This window comes from Diaphorina citri, unplaced genomic scaffold, assembly GCF_000475195.1.
Source record: "Diaphorina citri unplaced genomic scaffold, Diaci psyllid genome assembly version 1.1 scaffold648, whole genome shotgun sequence".
NCBI lineage: Eukaryota > Metazoa > Arthropoda > Insecta > Hemiptera > Psyllidae > Diaphorina > Diaphorina citri.
The window spans coordinates 87,301-98,028 of record NW_007378081.1 but is presented as its reverse complement, the minus strand read 5'-3'; positions in this window follow the sequence as shown (position 1 = coordinate 98,028).

The window sequence follows — 10,728 nt, the reverse complement described above, 5'->3', positions numbered from 1 at the left end:
AAAAAAAAAAAAAAAAAAAATATATCTCCCTCTACGTACGTACATATTTAAACGGAGAGGTATCATGGAATTCTGCTTTCCAACATGTACGAGAATATTTTTCAACTAATTATTTCATTGATAGACAGCTAACGAAATTATAATATAAATATTTCTACTGACGAAGACGTCCAGTGTAGAAAAACGGCGATTTCAATTATTTTCACTTACTAAAAGAAAACTACATGTGGACCTACAGAATATGTAGGTACCAATAATACCACAGTAGGTAGGTAAATGATGTATTTAGCACAGTTAAATATTAATAGGAGTGTCATTATTATGTCAAAGAAAATAATGTTCTTACAGACAAGAATATATACCTACATATAGTAATTTCACACAGTGGACAGGTAAATATGGGTTCTAGCCTGAGAACAGATTGACATATTAACATATGATTCAGCATACCCATATAAATATGTAGGTACACCGCCAGGTATGGAGTTTGAACAAGCAGGCAAACAGTTTGTACCACATACAATTGTATAGGTATATGTACAAATAAAATTTTCGTTCTCGGAACGGCTGGCTTTCTCCTATCCTGTCTTCCTTCTCTCTTCGGTTTCGGGACGATAAGACCATAGCAGTTACAGTTCCCCCTGTCAAACCTCTTAAAAAAAAAGAAAGAAAAACTTAGAAGGCAGACACGCTACCCTCCAAGCTACCCTAAGCTGGTGTAACTTCAGCTTCCAAAATTAAAAGAATATTGCACATTGCATACGTAAATATTTATTAGGCGATCATAAAAATCTTTACGAATTTATTCATTCATGTAGGGTCCCTATGAAGTAGTGAACCTACACAGACTACACTCCTACAGGTAGGTACAGGCAAATACTTAAGAAAGTTTTAAAATAGGTACAGAACAGTTTGGTGAGGCAAAAAGTCTTCTAGGCTTCTAATGGCCCTGGCAGTAAGTAGTAAGTTGGTACGGTACAGGCAGTTTAATTAAATTGTCAAGTCCAAACGGTTAGTAATAGTTTGTTAGGTGTCAACTCCAAGATCCAATAATATAACAAGGTGTTATTTACAGATTTTTTCCGAGATTTATTTTACAATACGATGTTATCGGATCCAAAAACTTTCCACTTCGAGGTAGGATAACAGTTTTGCGGTCACCTGATACAAAGATTATACTGGTACACTGGTAGGTACCTACGACCTACGAGTATGTCAATAGCACAATAGCTGATATTGATATCGCTTTAATGGAAAATCACTCAGCTGCTGAACTTAGCACCAATATTAACTGAAACCATATTATCCACTTATAAGTATCTACATTTATAAGTACATAATTATGTAGCTATGTACAACATCTGTGTATTTATTTTCCGCGTATATTTACCGAGTATGCTATCGTTTAATTGCCCCCCTTCTTACTGCGTCTGTTAATCTATGAGTACCACGCTATTACTTTTAATTGCTAGAGTGCGCCAATGCACTTTTTGGGTACTTTTACATCGGAATAGGACTCTACCTCGAAAAAAATTGTCATTTGGTTGTGCCCCATTGCCCCCTTCTTTCTGCGTATATTAATCTATGAGTACCACGCTATTAGTTTTAATTGCTCGAGCATTGTGTACTGACGTTTTGCTGTGGTAATTCCATCAAATCCCTCTGTTATCTTCCTGGCTCTGTGCAACAAACAGGCTCATAAATCCATGCACTGACATTATAGTGAGTGGGTCAGGATAGATATTTTGTCCTATGGGGAAAATCAGCTAATCTTTTAGTTTTGTGAATTGTGTTGTTGTTGAGATTGTACAATAAGCAGTCAGTACTGTCCCTACTGTAGATTACAACAGTGCAATAGCCCTAAACGAAAATGAACGCGGCACACAAGGGATAAAGAAGAGACCGCCCTAACATAATATGTAGTCAGTACCTACTGTCCCTACTGTAGATTGTACTCAGAAAAGAACCCCCAAGCCCAAGAGCCAATAAAGCTAAAATTAAATGAGCAAATTGAGTTCATCTCCCACTTGCAAAAAAAAGCTCTCTCTTTTGATGTGGGTAGCCATCGTAATATTTAAATTGGTCCTTCGTAACAACATATTTTTCGGATCTGACTGGGATAAAAAGGGATTTAGGGATTTTAAGGGATTTTTAACCATTTTAAGGGATAATAATTTTTATTTACCTAATAAAAATACATTAATTACCTATTTATTTAAAGTCAATATTTAAGGGTATTTGAGTGAAATTTCGAGTGCATGGCCGCCATACACGCCCTACATGGACGCTACGCCACTGTACTCTATGTCCTATGATCTAGTCTCACAGGTTATCCAATCGCAACCTTATTAAGGTATTAGCCTTGTTTGTTTCCAAACTAGGTTAACAAGTTACGCCAATGTTTGGATTCCCGTTATCTCAATTAGGTCTCGGTTTCAACACAAAAGATTAGAGCATTAGAGACTGGATATAAGAAATGTGTCAGTGATAAGGGTCTGTCTTAATGAATTGGGTCATACAGCATACTCTATGTCCTATGATCTAGTCTCACAGGTTATTTATGCCAGGGGTTCTTAATAAATGCTTAACAAGGATCAGTCAGAATTCAAAAATTTCCAGCCTTTCAAAAGATAAAGGGGAAAGGGGTATCTTACAGGACTTCGGGGACTGTGAGGTAGCCGAAAGTAGTAGAAGAGAGAGAGAGAGAGAGAGGGAGAGGGAGAGAGAGAGAGGGAGAGAGAGAGAGAGAGAGAGAAGAGTTACCTACCTTGTACGAGTATTTTCGAATTTTTAGTGGATGTGTCAAAAGAACCAAAATTTTGAGTGTATGCAACGGTAATGGAACCCGAGCTCTCAATACGTAGGTAGGTACTAAGTAAGTAGGTACTTAAATTACGTAGGTATGTACCTACTATAGGTACATATTTCCCACCCATTATTACATTATCGTACCCACCTGGATGAATAAATTCATCACTAAAGTGATTTTATCTACGCAAAATTCATATTGTGCCTACCTAACTTCTTGAAGTACCTGCTTACTTGATATTTATTGGAGTTGTAGTAGGTATACAACTAGAAAGTTCAATAGAATTGATGAATATAGGTAATACCATGTGGTGTGGCAACCTCATAGTGTTAGGAACTTACGATGATGTAAATATTATGATTTAGGACTTTTATGACATAACATCAGCCTTGTGGTCTTCTGTGAGAAGATAACACTCGTTTATCGGTAGCCTGTTGGGAATTTGGGTTCGATTCAACCCCGTATAGTTCGGCTTTGTTATGAATCTAAATCTTCTTCCTCTTCTTCTCTCCTTTTTCTTCTTCTCCTTCTTCGCCTTCTCCTCTTCTTTCTTTTTCTTCCTCAACCGGTTACCGGATCAGTCGGTCCCTAGTTTTCCCCGTCTCCTCCACAGATATCGGTTCCAACATTCGTCGCTCGTAGAATTTCGAACCTCTGACCTTCACACTACCAGACCACGACAGAACACTCCGACCAGACACAATGCGAGGCAAACTATCAAAGGTTCCTATTTCCAACAAGACAGCAATTTCACGGCTGAAAGCACACTACTGCCAGTTATTATTTCGGACCCGATAGGTGGCGCCAGTTACCAGAAAAGTCCAGAAGACCAAGGTACAACGGGGGCCAAGGTACGACTAGACACCCTACATGATGCAAAGGGTTGGATTCTCCAAAATTTTGGAGTCTGGCCTACAGTAAACCCCCCTGAATACGGCAATCGAACCTGTTACCTTGCCAGCCTAGTTAGCTTAGTTGGTAGTGCATCTGCCTTGTAAGCGCTAGGCCGTGGGTTCGATTCCCGCCCGGGGCGGATTTTATCCTGATGGGATAATGTTCGTTCTCGGAACGGCTGGCTTTCTCCTATCCTGTCTTCCTCCTCTCTTCGATTTCGGGACGATAAGACCTTAGCAGTTACAGTTCCCCCTGTCAAACCTCTTAAAAAAAAAACTTAGAAGGCAGACACGCTACCCTCCAAGCTACCCTAAGCTGGTGTAACTTCAGCTTCTCAAAATTGAAAGAATATTGCACATTGCATACGTAAATATTTATTAGGCTATCATAAAAATCTATACGAATTTAAACATTCCTGTAGCCAGCCTAGTTAGCTTGGTTGGTAGGCTGGTAGCACGTTTACCTTGTAAGCGCTAGGCCGCGGGTTCGATTCCCGCCCGGGGCTGATTTTATCCTGAACGGATAATGTTTGTTCTCGGAACGGCTGGCTTTCTCCTATCCTATCTTCCTTCTCTCTTCAATTTCGGGACTATAAGACCTTATCATCAGTCAGTTCTCTCTGTCAGAACCTCATTTAAAAAAAAAATCTTGTTAGGGTCCCTAGGAAGTAGTGAGCCTACACTCCTACAGGCAAGTACAGCCCAATACCTAATAATAATAGATAATAATAATAATAATAATAATAATAATAATAATAATAATAATAATAATAATAATGAGAATGGTTTATTTTAACGTACCGTAACGCTACCGATTGGTAGCGGTTTCAGTTAGATAAAGTAATAATAACTTACCTTCCAATCAAAACAAATCGGAACGGCTGGCTTTCTCCTATCCTATCAATTTCGGGACTATAAGACCTTTTCAGTTACAGTTCTCTCTGTTAGAACCTCATAAAAAAAAAAATCCTGTTAGGGTCCCTAGGAAGTAGTGAGCCTACACTCCTACAGGCAAGTACAGCCCAATACCTAAGAAAGGTTTAATATAGATACGGTACAGGCAGTTTAATTGAGGAGCTGGATGCAAAAAGGGCAATAAATGAAAATCATCAAACTGAGATATTTAACGTTCTATTCAAAAAACCGTTTTACGCAAAAAGGGCAAAAAATCCATATTTCCCTTTTTGCACCCATGAAGTCCAAATGGTTAGTAATACCTATCTCGTTAGGTGTCAAGTCCAAGATCCAATAACCTAACAAGGTGTTAGAGCTGCGGATCCTATTACAAAAGATACCTATACCTAGGTACTCGTACCTATACTTACTCCTACTATCAGATAGTTGATAAAGCCATCTAGAATAACAATATTTTATTTATGGATTTTTTTCCAAGATTTTAATACATACTTACTATGTAGAAAATATTAAGTGTTTAGATGAGTCACTTAGGTGAGAAAATTACCATTGAATTTTGAGAGCATGACTTAACTTAAACTCATTCTCTCCCTCTTTCTCACTTACCCCTCTCCCTCTCTCTCCCCCCCTCTCTCTCTCTCTCCCTCTCTCTTTATTATTATTACCTATCTCCTTCTAAGCTACCTCTAAAATGGATAGGTATTAAAGCTCTTTTGTAGTTATCAATACCTATACCTACATTAATAATGGGAAATTTCCATTTTACTCAAGTACCTACTTACCTACCCCATTATTATAATATTAAAAAACTCTTTAAGTACTTACTGATTTATGTATACCTACTTAGCTATTTACTAGTAAGTTTTTAAGTAGATAGGTACTTAGTTACATATGTAGGTGTCCAAAACTTAGCACCAATATTTGTTGGATCCTAAGACTTTCCACTTTGAGATAAGATAACAATTTTGCGGTCACCTGACACAAAGATTATAGATAAGTACTGGGTAGTACTACGTCAATAGCTGATATTGATATCGCTTTAATGGAAAATCACTCAGATGCTGAAAAATAGGATTAAGTGAGATAAAGAGCCTGAAAGACTGATTAGGTTTGGAGTAGGTAGTCACCTACATTTGTCTGTTATATTTCGACGAATCTTAGACTGTGTTTTGGAGTAAAGTTATCTCCATGGAGTAATCTAGCCCCAGGTTACGGTAACTATAAAAATATCTTCCTTTTGTTCCCATAAAAGTACCCCCAATGGTACTTTACAGGAACGGTTTGAATTATTTATTTCATTAAAATTCTTGCTTCTGTCTTGATTCTATATTTAGTTTTAATATAGATACGGTACAGGCAGTTTAATTAAATTATGAAGTCCAAATGGTTAGTAATACCTCGATAGGTGTCAAGTCCAAAATCCAATAACCTAACAAGGTGTTAGAGCTGCGGATCCTATTACAAAAGATACCTATACCTAGGTACTGAACCTATACTTACTCCTACTATCAGATAGTTGATAAAGCCATCTAGAATAACAATATTTTATTTATGGATTTTTTTCCAAGATTTTTTATTATTAATATTTTTTATTAGAGTGTGCCAAATTTCCAAGATTTTAATTTTATTTTTTATTTACAATACCTACGATCTTGTTGGATCCTAAGACTTTCCACTTTGAGATAAGATAACAATTTTGCGGTCACCTGACACAAAGATTATAGATAAGTACTGGGTAGTACCTACGTCAATAGCTGATGTTGATATCGCTTTAATGGAAAATCACTCAGCTGCTGAAAAATAGGATTAAGTGAGATAAAGAGCCTGAAAGACTGATTAGGTTTGGAGTAGGTAGTAACCTATTCAGAACTCGGTTACTACTTTGGAGGCAATATGAAAGCAGAAAGAGATAGGCTACATCAACAAAAGCCTGTGTCCTAGCATGTCTATTTCATATCTCGTACTTCGATAGCATGTCCTCTATAAATCACGTGTGAAGTTATTTTGACAATAATCAGTGACTTTTAAAGGCCAAGCATAGCGTGTTTCGTTATGGGCCAAGTGACCAACGAAATTAAAGTTTAACTTTCAACTAATTGATTAGCATTCTTTTTGGCCAAATTTACGTCATTTTAACTTTTTATTATTATTATTATTATTGTTGTTGTTAACCAATATTAACTGAAACCATATTATCCACTTATAAGTATCTACATTTATAAGTACATAATTATGTAGCTATGTACAACATTTTATTTTCCGCGTATATTTACCGAGTACGCTATCGTTTAATTGCCCCTTCTTACTGCGTCTATTAATCTATGAGTACCACGCTATTAGTAGTTTTTTCCCCGAGGATGATGGAAGGGAGGCACCTAAAAACTGCTATAGAGTTAGAGATATATTGTTATCATTGCTCTTGACATAATTTCCATACTATGAACACTGTCTAGAGACTCTAGAGATATTATGAAATTTCAAATGCCTACCATTATATGTAGAGAGAGGCATGAGGAGTGACAGAAAAATATTGTAAATACTAAGTAATATTCCTTAGCATACTGAGATAAATAAGTATGTATGTACATTGTACCTACTTGGTAAATAGTAATAACTTAATAAGTACATAATAAGTAAGTTACATACTTACTATGTAGAAAATATTAAGTGTTTAGATGAGTCACTTAAGTAGGTGAGAAAAAAATTACCATTGAATTTTGAGAACATGACTTAAACTCATTCTCTCCCTCTTTTTCACTTACCTCTCTCCCTCTCTCTCTCTTTATTATTATTACCTATCTCCTTCTAAGCTACCTCTAAAATGGATAGGTATTGAAGCTCTTTTGTAGTTATCAATACCTATACCTACCTACTTTAATAATGGGAAATTTCCATTTTACTCAAGTACCTACCTACCCCATTATTATAATATTAAAAAACTCTTTAAGTTCTTACTGATTTATGTATACCTACTTAGCTACTTACTAGTAAGTTTTAAGTAGATAGGTACTTAGTTACATAATTATGTAGGTGGGAAGGGGGGGGGGGGGAAATACCATGGTAGAAAATGTTTACGTAACACAGTAAAAAAAAGGCAAGTAACTTTTGAACTTTTTATCACTGACATAGCATCATGTACCTACCTACTAACATTTCCTATAAATTACTACAAATCATGATTAGGTACAATGTACATAGGTATTGATTTTTCAGCCCCCATAGTTTTTTCCCCGAGGATGATGGAAGGGAGGCACCTAAAAACTGCTATAGAGTTAGAGATATAATGTTATCATACTTATCATTGCTCTTGACATAATTTCCATACTATGAACACTGTCTAGAGATATTATGAAATTTCAAGTGCCTACCATATATGTAGAGAGAGGCATGAGGAGTGACAGAAAAATATTGTAAATACTAAGTAATATTCCTTAGCATACTGAGATAAATAAGTATGTATGTACATTGTACCTACTTGGTAAATAAGTAGTAATAACTTAATAAGTACATAATAAGTAAGTTACATACTTACTATGTAGAAAATATTAAGTGTTTAGATGAGTCACTTAGGTGAGAAAATTACCATTGAATTTTGAGAGCATGACTTAAACTCATTCTCTCCCTCTTTTTCACTTACCTCTCTCCCTCTCTCCCCCCCTCTCTCTCTCTCCCTCTCTCTTTATTATTTTTACCTATCTCCTTCTAAGCTACCTCTAAAATGGATAGGTATTACTTAAAGCTCTTTTGTAGTTATCAATACCTATACCTACATTTTTTTATATAAAAAAAAAATAAAATACCTACATTAATAATGGGAAATTTCCATTTTACTCAAGTACCTACCTACCCCATTATTATAATATGTATTAAAAAATTATGTATACCTACTTAGCTACTTACTAGTAAGTTTTTAAGTAGATAGGTACTTAGTTACATACATCGTTCTCGGAACGGCTGGCTTTCTCCTATCCTGTCTTCCTCCTCTCTTCGATTTCGGGACGATAAGACCTTAGCAGTTACAGTTCCCCCTGTCAAACCTCTTAAAAAAAAAACTTAGAAGGCAGACACGCTACCCTCCAAGCTACCCTAAGCTGGTGTAACTTCAGCTTCTCAAAATTGAAAGAATATTGCACATTGCATACGTAAATATTTATTAGGCTATCATAAAAATCTATACGAATTTAAACATTCCTGTAGCCAGCCTAGTTAGCTTGGTTGGTAGGCTGGTAGCACGTTTACCTTGTAAGCGCTAGGCCGCGGGTTCGATTCCTTATCCAAGAATCCCTGAAGATTATCGCGTTTTGAAACAGCTTTTATTAGGTTTTAATTGAGAGAACGGTCACAACAGAAGTCTTATCTTCCCTAAATCGGAGAAGGAGTGCAGTATAGGAGAAAGCCAGCCTTATCTGATGAGGACAAATTCGGGCGAGAATCGAAACTGCGACCCACCGCTTACAAGTCAGTCGTACTATGTACCTTCCAAGCTAAGAGGCTGGCAACAAAGTTTCAAGTACAGTACTACTGTAATATTGTGGGAAACAAAGACTTTTTAAGATTTCAATTTTTTTAAGGGAAGTAGGTACAAACCGTAGATACTTACAAAGTCCTTGTAGAGGTAGATTTCTATACAGCATATGCAGGTAAGATTATTCTGGGAAGTCCAGAAAACAAGCATGGTATGTCCGATTATGCACTAGGTATGCAGATGCACAGTTTAGTAATTAGTACACAGCGTAACTGTATAGAACTAGCTTATCATTGGAGACTTCTTTTATGTACAGTTTGTAGACGTGTTTGTTGAAGACCTTACCCAAGACAAGTTGCCTTTAAAGGGTTTTCATAAGAGTCAAGTCTTGAATAAATATTTACTGACACTACACTTGTCAGAACGGGAATTGTGAAATTTGTGCGCTATGCTATGACCTGTGACTAATTGCCAAGGATGTTTCACACCTCTCCGGACAGGTCCTAGCAAAGGGTAAAGGTTTAAGGCCCATTTCCACTTGTGAGTTTAATCCGATTTATTTTCGAATGTCCTGTAGGCAATGTAATGTGACCCAAAGGACCCAAAAAACAACCCCAATCCCCCCGTCCGGGGCTGATTTTATCCTGAACGGATAATGTTTGTTCTCGGAACGGCTGGCTTTCTCCTATCCTATCTTCCTTCTCTCTTCAATTTCGGGACTATAAGACCTTATCATCAGTCAGTTCTCTCTGTCAGAACCTCATTTAAAAAAAAAATCTTGTTAGGGTCCCTAGGAAGTAGTAAAAAAAAAAAAAAAAAAAAAAAAAAAAAAAAATGTGCATGTGTGAAAGTTGTAGCTTACTTAGCTGAATCCTGCTCATCATCTTTAGTATGTAACAATTGTAACAAACTAGTCAGTTAGATCGGTAGGACATACAACATCTACCTATACTTCCTGCTTACCTGCTAAATATGCTAGAAGGAGGGGGGGGGGAAATACCATGATAGAAAATGTTTATGTAACACAGTAAAAAAAAGGCAAGTAACTTTTGAACTTTTTATCACTGACATAGACTACCTACTAACATTTCCTATAAATTGCTACAAATCATGATTAGGTACAATGTACATAGGTAGGTATTGATTTTTCAGCCCCCATAGTTTTTTCCCGAGGATGATGGAAGGGAGGCACCTAAAAACTGCTATAGAGTTAGAGATATATTGTTATCATTGCTCTTGACATAATTTCCATACTATGAACACTGTCTAGAGACTCTAGAGATATTATGAAATTTCAAATGCCTACCATTATATGTAGAGAGAGGCATGAGGAGTGACAGAAAAATATTGTAAATACTAAGTAATATTCCTTAGCATACTGAGATAAATAAGTATGTATGTACATTGTACCTACTTGGTAAATAGTAATAACTTAATAAGTACATAATAAGTAAGTTACATACTTACTATGTAGAAAATATTAAGTGTTTAGATGAGTCACTTAAGTAGGTGAGAAAAAAATTACCATTGAATTTTGAGAACATGACTTAAACTCATTCTCTCCCTCTTTTTCACTTACCTCTCTCCCTCTCTCTCTCTTTATTATTATTACCTATCTCCTTCTAAGCTACCTCTAAAATGGATAG